Source organism: Canis lupus, chromosome 14 (genome assembly GCF_048164855.1).
Source record: "Canis lupus baileyi chromosome 14, mCanLup2.hap1, whole genome shotgun sequence".
In the NCBI taxonomy this organism is placed as follows: Eukaryota; Metazoa; Chordata; class Mammalia; order Carnivora; family Canidae; genus Canis; species Canis lupus.
This window is the reverse complement of record NC_132851.1, coordinates 53,251,960-53,266,093: the sequence shown is the minus strand read 5'-3', so window position 1 is coordinate 53,266,093 and position 14,134 is coordinate 53,251,960. Positions and strand designations below refer to the sequence as shown.

At 32.4% G+C, this 14,134-nt stretch overlaps 1 long non-coding RNA gene across 1 annotated transcript in view; it reads left to right on the top strand.

Moving 5' to 3' along the window:
- LOC140603492 (uncharacterized) overlaps window positions 1–13,036 on the top strand; it is a 37,527-nt gene extending 24,491 nt beyond the window's left edge. The window contains exons 3-5 of the long non-coding RNA XR_012006483.1: window positions 90–255; window positions 7,299–7,373; window positions 12,203–13,036. This is a non-coding gene — a long non-coding RNA (uncharacterized lncRNA). The remainder of the gene's footprint in view (window positions 1–89; window positions 256–7,298; window positions 7,374–12,202) is intronic.
- Window positions 13,037–14,134: the final 1,098 nt, after the last annotated feature.

Here is a 14,134-nt window from a genome sequence, read left to right as displayed (position 1 = left end):
TTTCTAACTAATTTTATTTGGAATGGTACATCTGCTATTATTATAGTACTGAAAATGTCTTAAAATATGAATGGTTTGTTTTTTTAAAGATCCTCTAAAGATGATAGCTATTGTGTGTATATGTGTGTATAATCACTAAAGCCAGTGCAAACAACATGTGGCAAGAAAGCAAAGGTTGTATAAACAGGTCAAAAAAGGACTTGACAGATCCTTAAGAAAATGAAATAAGCATGACCAAAGTCTACGAAATATTTGGTAAATATTCTTCTTTAAATTGATAAAAGTATTTCAATAATTGGATATTTCTTCCCAGAAAAACACTCTATATTCTTTGTAAATATTGAGATATTATAATTTAATTCATTTTTGTGAAGTATATAAGCCAAATAGCCTCTTCCATGCTAGAACAGCAAATAAGTAGCACTCAGTTTACAGATAGATGAAAGGTATGAATAATTAGTATATATGCTTTGGGCTTATCACATTCAAGGCAATTTCAATCCAACACTGAATCGCAGGCATTTGTATTTAGAGCAGATCAATAATGTTAATTATTAATGAATTTTTAAATTATTCTTCCTTTATATTAGTGAGGAAGATAAAACAAATAAATTCAACTTTAATTGTTCTCAGATTTATTTGTGAATGATTATTTTGATCAAAACAATCCAAGATGCTTTTCAAAGTCACTTGCGTAAAATTCATAATTTCCAGCTAAGCGGCAGGACAATTATACATGTTCTTAAGCCTTTGGTACCTTTGGAAAAAATCAGGTTGCCAGTTCATGCTTCACTATACCTTGGGTTTAAGATCTAACCGGATACAAATATTTCCTTTATGTGTTTTGGGTACACTGTAATATTTTTCCATTCAGCATAGAAGGATTCAGGCTTTTCTAGATATTTCCATATTTAGTCACTTCCACTTTCCCATTATGAATAAATCAACCTGATAACCAAACTTATATAGAGTTTATGTATTAGAAGAGAAGAGGTGAAGTATCTTAGGACAAAGGAGTAGATTTTTAAGATGTTGCACTTTTAGGGGTGATTGTGTGGCTCAGTCAGTTAAGCATCTAACTCTTAATTTCAGCTTAGATCATGACATTGAGACTCCTGTTGGCTCTGCATGCTCAGTGGGGAGTTAGTTTGGGATTCTCTCTCTGTCTCACTCTCTCCTCTCAAAAAAAAAAAAAAAAAAAAAAGATGTCCCACTTTTAAAAGGAGCCAAATACATATCCTGGCCAAATGCTAAGTGTTTGAGAATCAATTATCTAACATTGTCATTATATCAACAGTGTAGACCGACTTAGTAGGATACAAGAATAAATCTAAAATTGGAGATAATTGTTACTATAATTGTATTACTAAAGCTTCAGTAGACAGGTTTTTAAAAATAATTTGAACTTGTTGCATGGGTACAGTAGTTTTTCAGCACAATAATCTGCTATATGCTTTCAGAGTCCTTATACTTCATATTTGTGTTATAAATAGTTCTTCACGTTCATTTACATGGTAAAAGAGCACAAGGCTTGCTTTTGGCTACTTTTTCTTTTCTTTTTTTAAGATTGTATTTATTTATTCATGAGACACACACACACACACACACACACACACAGAGGCAGAGACATAGGCAGAGGGAGAAGCAGGCTCCATGTAGAGAGCCCGATGTGGGATTTGATCCCGGAACTCCATGATCACACCCTGAGTCAAAAGCAGACATTCAACCACTGAGCCACCCAGGCATTCCTTGACTATTTTTTCATGTAAAAGATATTGTTGAAAGGATGCTAGTGACAAATTATTACATTTGTCTTTAATTGTGGGTAGGATAAAGACTATTTTCCTCTTTAATCTTTGAACTTGAAGATTTGATGATGGTGGTGGTGGTGATGATGATGATATTTAAGTTCACTGAAAAACAGACTGAAGAGTTAAGCAATGACAAAAGAATAGAAATTTGGCCATTTCTGAAGCAGACCAAGATTTTCATCCTATTTTTACACATACTCATTTCTTTACATAATCATTTGAAAAATATGCTGTTAAACCATGGATCTAGAAATGTGGCACTAGAGTAATATAATTAATATTCAAAATAATGAGTGATTTATGAGGTTTTATCTGTATCATCTTTCAGAGAAGAATAAAAGGGGATTTTTTTTTTAAACAAAGATTCATTTATTTATTTGAGAGAGAGTGTGTGTGGAGGGGAAGGGAAGAAGGAGAGGGAGAGAGAGTCTCAAGTAGACTCTATCCTGAGCATGGAGCTCAATGCCGGGCTTGATGCCACTACTCTGAGACCACAACCTGAGCTGAAACCAAGAGGCAGAAGCTTAACCAACTGAGTGCACCAGCCACAGGCCCCAAATAAAGGAGATTTTTTGGCAAATAAGAATTATTTTTACTTTTGAGGCTCAGCACTTCAACTATTTCATTCAAGTTTCTGGCAAAGTATTTGGCTTATCTCGAAATACCTTTAACTACTAAACATGCTGATAGTCATTAACAGTGATTTAGATAATTAGTTATTGGTATAATCTTGCTATTTTAGTATTGATGATATCCTTACATTATAAAGATTCTTTGATTCAAGCACCCTTTTACATATTTTTAGTTACTTCTCCATTTTTAAAAATAACTTTTACTTGGTAGAAAACTTCAAAATTAGTTGAAGAAAAGCGGCAGATGTGGCCCACTATGTTTTTGCATATAGTCAGTAATTCTCTTCTATTCACTGCTATAATTCCATTCTGAACATTCAATTAAAGTGTATTGGGGGAATCATCCTTATGTATTTTTTTTTAAGATTTTACTTATTTATTCATGAGACACAGAGAGAGAGAGGCAGAGATATAGGCAGAGGGAGAAGCAGGCTCTTTGTAGGGAGCCGGATGTGGGACTCGATCTCCAGACCCAGGATCACGCCCTGAGTAGAAGGGAGACACTCAACTGCTGAGCCACCCTGGCACCCCCTCCTTATTATTTTAATAAATTTTAACTACAACTCTGTCCCATTGCTATTGAAACTTACATGAATATTTTCTTCACTGACTTTCCTTCCTATAAATATTTATTTGATCTGATTCATCATGATTTTGCTGTGTCATGCCTAGACATCTTACCGCAAGTAAAAGAAAACCAATGATTCCTCATGTTACTAGACTCAAGATAGAATTCTGATAGTTTCTTTATGTCTAGATATCTGATGAATAAAGCAAAAAATGAGACATTTAATGACTTTAGTAAGGGAGGAGGGCAAAACAACCTGTAATTAAAGGAAGGAGAAGGGAACATCTGAGTGGCTTAGCAGTTGAGCGTCTGCCTTTGGCTCAGGGCTTGATCCCAGCATCCCTGGATTGAGTTCCACGTCAGAATCCCTGCATGGAGCCTGCTTCACACTCTGCCTATGTCTCTGCCTCTCTGTGTGTGTCTCTCGTGGATAAATAAATAAAATCTAAAGAAAAAAAAAGGAAGGAAATGTTCTAGTAATTTTTTTCCCTAAATTTTCTAAGGACCATGACTTTAAACAAATATGAAAATTCTTCTGCAAATGCTGAAAATGGTGACAGTTTCTAGCAAATTACTTTTTATTTAAATTTTGAATTTCCAAAATGACAAATTATGAAGGAGTGTCTTCTTGAGCAGTTTTTAAAAATTTGTTTGAAATATAATTAGTGAGAATAAAATGTGTTTTGGAAAACACTTTTCATATTATTTTATATATGTGATTGATAGTATTAATGATATTAGGGATTTGTTAACTTACAAATATGTCAAAAAGTTAAAATTCTTATAATATGTAAAGTTTCAAAATACAATTTTTCTGGAAATACAGCTTATGTGGAAATATGTTATTTAAAGAATTGTTCAAGAGCTATTTTGATATTATGAAAGCTAATATCCCAATTGTACAAAATTAATTATACTATATTATGATCACTATAATCTTGCTGATATCAAAGTTAAAAATCAAAGAGATTTGTGGACTTAAGGATATTTTACTAATATAAATATGTGGTTAATAATACTGCTTTAATAATAATTTTATGGGATCCCTGGGTGGCGCAGCGGTTTAGCGCCTGCCTTTGGCCCAGGGCGTGATCCTGGAGACCCGGGATCGAATCCCACATCGGGCTCCCGGTGCATGGAGCCTGCTTCTCCCTCTGCCTGTGTCTCTGCCTCTCTCTCTCTCTCACTGTGTGCCTATCATAAATAAAATTTTAAAAAAATTTAATAATAATTTTATTAGGGCAGCCCGGGTGGCTCAGTGGTTTAGCACCAACTTTGGCCCAGGATATGATCCTGGAGACCTGGGACCAAGTCCCATGTTGGGCTCCCTGCATGGAGCCTGCCTCTCTCTCTGCCTGTGTCTCTGCCTCTCTCTCTCTCTCTGTGTGTCTCTCATGAATGAATTAAAATCTTAAAAAAATAATTTATCAATCTATTTCTCTATTTTTAAAATATTTAATATTAACATTAACATTATTTATGTTCCATAATAAACATATACTCATATTTATACATGTATATAAACAGAAATTAAACATATAAAGAATATACAATAATGTTTTAAATACAAGTTATATCTAGAATATAAATGTTTTTAAAATTTATATTAAGGTAATCACTCTAATAAATATCTTTTTAATAGTACTGAGATTATACTGATTAAATAGGATGCACCTTAAGAAGTCAATTTATAATTGATTACATACAGTATTTCCATAGATATGACTGGCATACACACTTATTTAGAATTTTAGGGCAAAAATAAATGTGACACTGAGTGATAGGTTGTATTGAATACCAAGAATGAGGCTCGACTCTGGTGTACCAACAAATAATCAAGTACCAATAATCAAGTACAAGGAGAAAACTCTAATTTTACTTAAACCTAGAACAGTTGTCTGATATATAAATCAGCAATCCAGTTCACTCTTCTAATGAGGGTATAGACAGACAGACACGCACACACACAGTTTATTGAGTGCACTACTGATTAAGCACTAAACTAGAAATTGCATATGCTTTATAATGTAAACTATAACAGGTATAAAACTTGAGCATTATTATGTTAATTTTAGATATGAGAAAGATTGGTTACCAAACTAATCAGTAGCAAAGTCAGGATTGGCACATAAAATCAATATGGTCGCAATATCCCTGTTATAGCTTATTTTATAACATCGATGTCATAAATTATATGATTAATAAACATATGAGTAGTTCAATGTATTTATATGATAGATTCACAGAAGGAATAATCTCTGCATTAGTAGTCACTAATGCAGAGAAGCTTGAAGAAGCAGACAGACCAAAGAACATAAAATACCACTTTCATATGAGTGGCCAAAATTGCATCCCACCTAAGTAGATACACCATCCTGCATGGGAGGGAGACACGACTTGATCTCCTGTTTGTAAAATGTCAATTACTGAGTCACTTTAATGTGCTTCTAAATAGTCTTGTATGCATAACCAACAGAAGATTTGAGAGGAGACATACTTTGTTGTATCTAAACAAAGCATAAGAACAGAAAACATGACAGTTTTAAATATAGATTATAAATTTAGTGGAATGGTAATATCCATTTGTAATACAGTTATATTTACAAATCTGCCTCTGAAGGTAAACTTAACAGACTGTAATAAACACTCACAAAAATCTGGGCTATGGAGTTCAGGGGATTTCCCTGGACAATACAAACCATGCTCAGGATATTCTGAATATGACAATGAAGTTTGTGTTTGGAATGAGGTTTTGTGAACAAAACCTGCCTGACTTCTAACTTCCTATTAAAAGTTCTGCTTCTAACCTAGTGATTTAACATACTCAATATTTTCAGAAGAGTGCTGTCTGGAGCAAAGCTACTTTGTGAGAAACAAAATTCCTAGAGGTCAAGACTGAAATATGTGAGTCTTTTCATGGTCTTGTTCATATCCTAGGTTACATAATTTGCTTGGATTGTGTTAGGGTTATCAGTATTCACAGCTGATATCTACTACCCCATTTTTTTTTCAAGTTAGAAAAATCCATAGGGATTTATACATATTTTGATGTTTAGGTAACTCAGGATCAAGTCAAATTGATGGCAATTCCAGCTCTAATATCTTGGCCCAACGCTTACATATGGGGTTCTGTCCTGCCCTGGTAACCAAGATTATATCTGCTAACATAATTACTGGATCCTTTTATTGATACTTTTTTTTCCAAGGTTTTTTATTTATTTATTCATGAGAGACAGAGGGGGGAGAGAGAGAGAGGTGCAGAGACACAGGCAGAGGGAGAAGCAGGCTCCATGCAGGGAGCCCGATGTAGGACTGGATCCTGGGCTAAACCACTGAGCCACCTGGGCCATCCCCTTTTATTGATTCTGAATCTAAATCATAGGGATACTCTATCCAATATTCAATTCCTTCATCCCTGACTCCTGTTCTTGGCCTTATTTTCTTCTTATCCTCTTATTTCTTCTTCCAATAGTAAGTCTTTAATAAATATATTTCCTAGGAATAGTTTTAATTTGTATTTCACTTCTCATGTTACTTTGAAGTACTTTATGTTATTTTACAGGCAAAAAAAAATTAGCAACTTATTCAGAGTTGCACTGACATTCCATGCACATGGAAACATATGAATGGAAAAAGCTGGTTTAGCTATACTTTTATCCAAAGTAGAATTTAAAACAAATAAAATAAGTCAAAGGCTGGGAAAAAATGGCTCATAGCCACAGAGAATAGATTAGTGGTTACCAGAGGCAGGGGTTTAGGGGTGGGGTGTGCAAAGTACGTGAATGAAATCAAAAGATACAAATTTCCTGTTACAAGATAAATAAATTATGGTGACATAATATAGAGCATGATGACTAGTTAATGATACCGTATTGCATATTTAAAAGTTTCTAAGAGAGTAGATCTGAATAGGTCTCATTATGAGAAAATAAAATTATGTACCTATATATGGTGACAGATGTTAAATAGAGTTACTGTGATAATTTCACAATATAAACAAATATCAAATGTTGTGCTGTACCCCAGAAATGAATGTAATATATGACATTGTACCTTTATATATATAAAAAAAAAAGCAAGCAAGCAAAAAGAGGCCCTTGAAAACTTGGAAAAAATAGTTTTAAATGAATATATATAATAAATATGTATTCATATTCATATAAAATAAATGAATGTAGAACAGAATATGCTAGATTTTTTAATGACCAACAGGCCTCTCAATTTTGTCACTATTAGGTTTAATCGCCCCTTAACTCTAATATTTGGTATCTATACTTCTTCTTCCAGGGAATTCACTTTAATATATGATAACTTAAATTATGAGATTAATGGACACAAAGTTGATTTTGGAGCTGTAATAAGGTAAGTGGAAATTTGCATTATTTTAGGGTCTATGACAATTAATTGTATTTACATATTTCTATAAGCTCACGTAGGGAGCCTTCAAAGATGTAGGGGATCAGATTTTTTATTAAAAATCATAAAATTTAGGATTGAAAATTTACTAGGACAATGTAGAAAACCTTATTAAGAACATAGGTTAGCATACAAAATCAAATGCACTTATTACCATCTCTCTTAAAGTATGTTTAAATTCCCCGAAATGTAAATATGGCCAGAAATGCTATGATCTTCTTTGCATCTGTTGTGGTATGTCGAGTTATCACAAATTCAAAGAGAAATGTACTTACTGAACATAATAATTGCCAGAAATTTATTTCAGTGTTTATATTTCTGATACTTCTTGCTTATTCTATTCCTTACATTATCAGTAAAAGCCATTCCTCACACTCTACTCTCACGGGGGGTAAATATTTCATGACCCCAAACATTGCTTGGCTTTGTCTCCATCATTAGTCTACTCCAACATCTGCCATGTAGAAACAGTACACGTCATCATAGCATTGGAGTCCTGCTCCTACCTGGCTTAAATCTATTCTTTTTTTCTTTTTTTAAACTTCTTACAGATATTAATCACAGTGATTTCAACTTTATCACCAGGAACAAAATGTATTCTACGTACCAAACTCCACTCTCTTAGAGAACTGTCTATCTGGAGTATTTATAATAGCATACACATTCAGAAAAGATAGACATAATGGATTCATTTTCTTTCTATTGTGATTGTTGCATCCTGGACTTCATAACACTCAGGGTGAAGTTCTGTCTTAGTAGCATAAGTTTCCCGATTCATCAAAAACTTCCCCTCTGAAAGATTTAAACAATAAAACTAAAGAAAACCCAACAACTACTCCAAAATAAAATGGATCCATTCCCCTTACTCAGCAATTTCAAATGACTCCGACATTCTACATGGTCACTGTTAAATACACCACTGCTTCCTTACACTGAGAAACTGAAATAGCTCATTCTTACTTGAATGTTTGGGACTTAAACATCTAAATCCAAGTAATATGTTTCTATTCCCTACCAGTGAGTCTCTCTGGTCAAATTACAGATCCATTCGAAGATCTCCTCAACTTTGACAGCCACAATTCTAACATAAAATGACAATCTGTGTGACATTTGATTAATATGTAATAATTAGCATGAGGATAACACCTTTCCATTAAATCTCACAGCTGAACAATGAAAGCAGATTGTGTCAAATGTCTGCTGAGGCAAAACCAGGGGATACACAAAATAAAAGTAAAGAGAATGCAAGCGATGTAGTTCACAGAACTAATTCACTTTCCTTGAAATGTAGCTCTCCTGAAATAATTGGCTTTATGCCTTCTTGATGTGCGTACGTTTCACCTCATTCCTGATGACGGCTTGCTCTTTCCCTTGGTTCACATTTTTTTCACACTACAATTCCAGTTCTCTCATGACTATGTTTCAGTTTGCCCTTCTTGGCATCTCCCTAGGAACATAAGCCAGCCTCTTTCAATTTTTTTTCTTGGCAAAAGATTATCACATGTTTTTTATCCTTTTTGTCCTAAATACTCAACTTATATAAGAAAGTGAATTATGAACATTAGTATTTAAAAGTTCACAATATGAACAATTATTAACCCCCTTGTTTTGGCTGAATAAATCATTTGGCTAAATCAATCAATTGACTGAATAAATCAAAGATACTTAATGAAAAATAATTTTAAAATTAAAAATATTTCTTAAAATATGCTTTTGAATACAAAGTATTAACATTTTCAGAAAATGATCTCACATATGTAATAATTCGATTTTATTTTACTAATACTAATCAAAATCATGCAATATTTTTAAAAGCACTAATAAGTAGTTGCTAAATTGTTCTTTTTATTTCTGGGATTATTATTCTTGTGGCTGATTTTATGATGGGGTTTGAGTTGTAAACATGCTATAAAAATGCATTATTTAGTATCCATTCTTATTTTTGTAAACATATATTTGTCTCTCATTCACTTTATAGCCTCTCCGAGATCTTTCCCAATACTAAAGATACTAGTTATTGCTATAAAATGACAAAAGACATGAATTATCTGCTTTGCATCTCTAATTAAAACCCTGAGAGTTAGCAGTTCAAGGTAGTGCCAAAAGACAAATATGAATCCTTGTTTTGACAATTTATGAAACAACTACATTGTGTATGATGTATATATTTTATTTTATGCTCTTGAAATGTCAAAAGACTGGTGCTAGTTGTTCCACTGATAGACAATCTGTGGGGGTTCAATTATAGTTTAACACATGAATATTTGTCAAATTCTACTGTTATTCTAGATTGTTTTAATTGAGGATACAGTTTTCTATTTAAATAAATCAAATTTGACTTTTTTTTTTCTAAAACACTGCAGTTAGCAAAAACTAGGAAAGAAATCTTTTTTATGCATCCATGTTATTATTGGCATAGAGGAATAGCTGTGAATATAGGAAACTGATTAGATTATTTTGGCCAGCCATCTGTCTTAATAGAATACATTTAACCCTCTTTCAAATGCAACTGCATGACTGAATGGTTAAACCAAGTACAAGGGAATAAAGGCCCAACTTTCCTTAACAAGAACAGTTTTGCTTTTATCTGTTTGATAGAGACATAATTACACAGATATATTCATTTGAAAAGGATCTTTCTAGTTTCAAACTAGCAAATTTCCCATCTACCCCGACTACTAACATAGTGAATATCTGCTTATATAACAGAGTATTCAATTTTCATAAAGGAAAAACCCACAACAAATAATGTCTTTTATTTTTTTTTATTTTTAAAGATTTTATTTATTTATTCATGAGACACACACACACACACACACAGAGGCAGAGACACAGGCAGAGAGGGAGGACCAGGCTCCATGCAGTGAGAGCCTGATGTGGGACTCTATCCTGGGTCTCCAGGATCAGGCCCTGGGCTGAAGGCAGCGCTAAACCACTGAACCAACCGGGCTGCCCCTTAAAAAAGTTTTATTTCAACTATTTAATGCTACTTGTATTTGATTAATTTATCATCACTTTGAACTCATTATATTTAAATTCTATTTCATGTCACACCCCTCTCCTCCATCCAAACTCGCTATTTTCATATGCATTTTCCTATTTAATACATTGGTATGTTTTAAGACTGGGAGACATGATTCAAAATCATTATTTGTATTACTTTTTTGGTCATCTCCTAAATGAACACTACTAGTAAGGAATGTTGTTTATGTCTGGAACCTAAAATTCATGTTAAAATTATAAATTTTGCTGATTAGATGGCATTTTTTTCTTCTCAAAAATTATATAATAAAACCTTAGATATTATTTCAATGCAGGGTCTGCTCAGTACATAATTGTTAAATGAACAAACACTACAACACAAAAACATGACAAAATTAGAATTCAGCTTGTTCCTGGGACCTGAACATTACTGGAAATAAATCTTGAGACCTCCTTCTAATCACATACAAAAGGTGTAATGGTCCTGGATTAGGGACATTTATTTATTAAAGATGTATTCATTTATTTTAGAGAGAGTGCAGGGAGGCAGGAGCAAAGAGAAAGGAAAGAGAAATTTTAGCAGACTCCCTGCTGAGTGCAGAGCCTGCCACAGGGCTAGATCTCATGACATCTGAGATCATGACCTGAGCAGAAACCAAGAGTCTGATGCTTTACCAACTGCACCACCGGTGCCCTTGGACTGGGGACATTTAAAAATATTCTGAATTGTTATTTGGATAGTATGTTACAAGTTTTGGGTGACTGTAGAATTTAATTAGGCATTTATTCTATTTTTCTTGTTTTTATATTCCTTTTGGATAACTAAGAGCTGCCCCTTTCCAATGTAACTCAAAATTATTTATGATTATTTTTTCTTAAATTCTATATTTCACTTATCTATTTTATCCACCTTGATGCCAGGTAGACATAAATTAAATAGATCAAGCACAGGAAATTAATTCTTCTATAATTAGTGATCAAGCATGACCAAGGAATAATACAAATTAGTTTTTAGTAAGCAACTAAATTAAATAAAGGGTAAGCTGATTCATGTATTCATTTGAACACTATACTTGCTTAATATAAATAATCTTGAGTTTTTATTCTACTCAATAATTATTTAAGAATTTTTAAATGGCATGTCTTTGATCAAAACAAAAACGCTGAGAGAAAATGAAAAATTTCCAGCTAAAATTCAGTAGGTCATACACATATTTATGAACACATGAAACATTTTTATAACTCTTTATTCATTTCTTTATTTGTTGTTATATAACTATATTTCCTGCTCTTAGGATATTTGTAGAGCATGTAGCCAGATGGTTTATTTTAGAAGCAACATCTAAACAGCTTATGTTTGTGGTGTAACTATTGATCATAGTCATAGCTTATGTAAAGCTTTACTACCTTATTAAAAAAGAGGTCATAGTTCAAATATTAAATAGGAATTTGCCTCTAAGTTCTACAAACATAAACGTGGCTATAATACTAACACCTTGCATTTTACCTATCAAAAAGTTTTTAGTTTTTACTTGGTAATGTGTAAACTAAAATGCTAGAGTGAAAATTATTAATTGGCAGAGAAATCCCAAATTAAAACAAGTTAAAGTAGAATGCTGGAAGGCATGAGATATCCTATTCAACTCATTTATCAAGCTGACACATAACTATCAGTAGTTTATTATTTTAAAATAAATACCATATCTATCCAGCCACTACATTAGTGTAATTTGAAATGCAACTATTTGCCTTCAATCAAACTTGACAATTATTTTTGTTATTTGTTTCTACAGACTTCGAGTCATGGAAGTATGGTTTTGATAGTGAGGCATGAGAAAAAGAACATTAAAGATAAGAAGAAAAGGGAGATGTACATTGGAATATTCTTGAAGTAAAAGAAACTTTTACTATTTTATGTATTCATATGGAAAACAAAGTGTATTATACGGAAACCAAAATGCACTACCATCCTAATTCACATTTCATCTTTATTTTTAAATGAAAACAAAAGCATAGAAGATTTAAAAGTTGTTCCTAAGAGTATCAAAACATAAACCCTTGTCTTTATCCATAAATTTGGCCACCACAGTTTCTTGAGTATTATATATATGGATATATTTATTCAAATGATTTTACTATGTTCCTTATATAATTTTTATGTATCACATATATTGTGAATCACACCTCCCCATAAATACCAATACACATATATACAACAATATCTTTTAACCATTTGTGTTTTTAGCATTTTAGGGAGTTTAAAGAGTATCAAAGTATGAAAGTTTTATTTAGTTAATAGTATCATTCTTGATATTTTGACTAATGAGAATTAGCTTAAACCCCAAGTATATATAACTCTCTCAAATAAAAAAAACTAAGACTACCAGAAATTTTTAAAGTAGAATAAAGTATTCAGCTGACTCAAATTTTCTGTTTTTTTTTAATCTTTTTTAAGTTAATGATTACATTTATCCTTTATTCTCCTAGAAATAAACTTCCTAGCATAGGTCCCAAAATCCCACTACTTTAAAGTCTTCATAAGAACCTATTTGTCCCTGTTGCACTGTTTAAGCTCTTAAAAGTTAATATTATGACTTGTTAATATTTCACATGATAATATATTATCAAGAGAAGGTAAAAATCTGAAAAATAAAATTAAAATACCACCGGAATGTTTCTCATTTATATTTTTTGTCTGTGTATATGTGTGTGTCCTTCTGTGTCTGGTCTACCCATCTTATGCAGTTCTACACCACATAATATGATGCAATGTCTGAAAGTTTTTCTCATCACATAGTTATTAAACTATTATTCGGGCAAATTGACTTTTGCTCCTTTTTAGCAAGACTCAGACTTAAATTTGCTAGTTTGAGGCCTAATCAATACTGTGCTAACTGCTCCATTAATCCTCTCTCACTGCTTTTCTCTCTCATCTTTCCAGAAAGCTGTTCACTGTTGTTACCTCACAGTAGATCATTGATTTTCTAAGTAATAACTTTAGAAGCTTATCACTGATTTTTTCCTTTTCCTCAGCTATAGGACCAATCAAGTTTTGGATATAACATTCATTTCTGATTATGTAAAATGGAATATTCCATAGTCCAACTTAATGAACAAAGAAACAAAGAAAGGAGATAAAGAAGAAAAAAGACTTAGCCACTACAGTTCCAAATAGAAATAATTAATAGAGTTTATAATACTTGGTTCCATGGATTGAAATAATTTGGCAATGCCTGAACATGAACACTCTGGATAAATTTAAATATTTTCCTTGTTGTTCAAGAAACATGGAACATGGTAAAAATGTATGTGGACATCAAATATCCTCAAAATTATAGAGAGAACAGTTTTATAAACTAAAACTTATAGATTCTATTATGCAAATGTCAGAATTTTAAAACTCTAGCTAAAAAAAATAACACACAAAAAAACTTCTAGCTATTGTCTAGTAGCCTAAGCCTTACTTTTTTCTTACTCATGTCTGATTTCTAATAATGTTCTACATAGTAGGTCTTTGTAATTTATCTGTTTAATTACACTCCTATATATTATTTTTAAGCTAATAGCCTTCATATTACCTGCCCTACATTGTAATAGTGACTATTGTGGCTTATGGCTATAAAAGTTTTCAGTTTTTGTCAGTTTTACAATGCCAAATCTGTATGCTGGTAGAAGAATACAAATTATGCTTTAAGGAAAAAACTGTGAAAAGTCTGGATCGTATG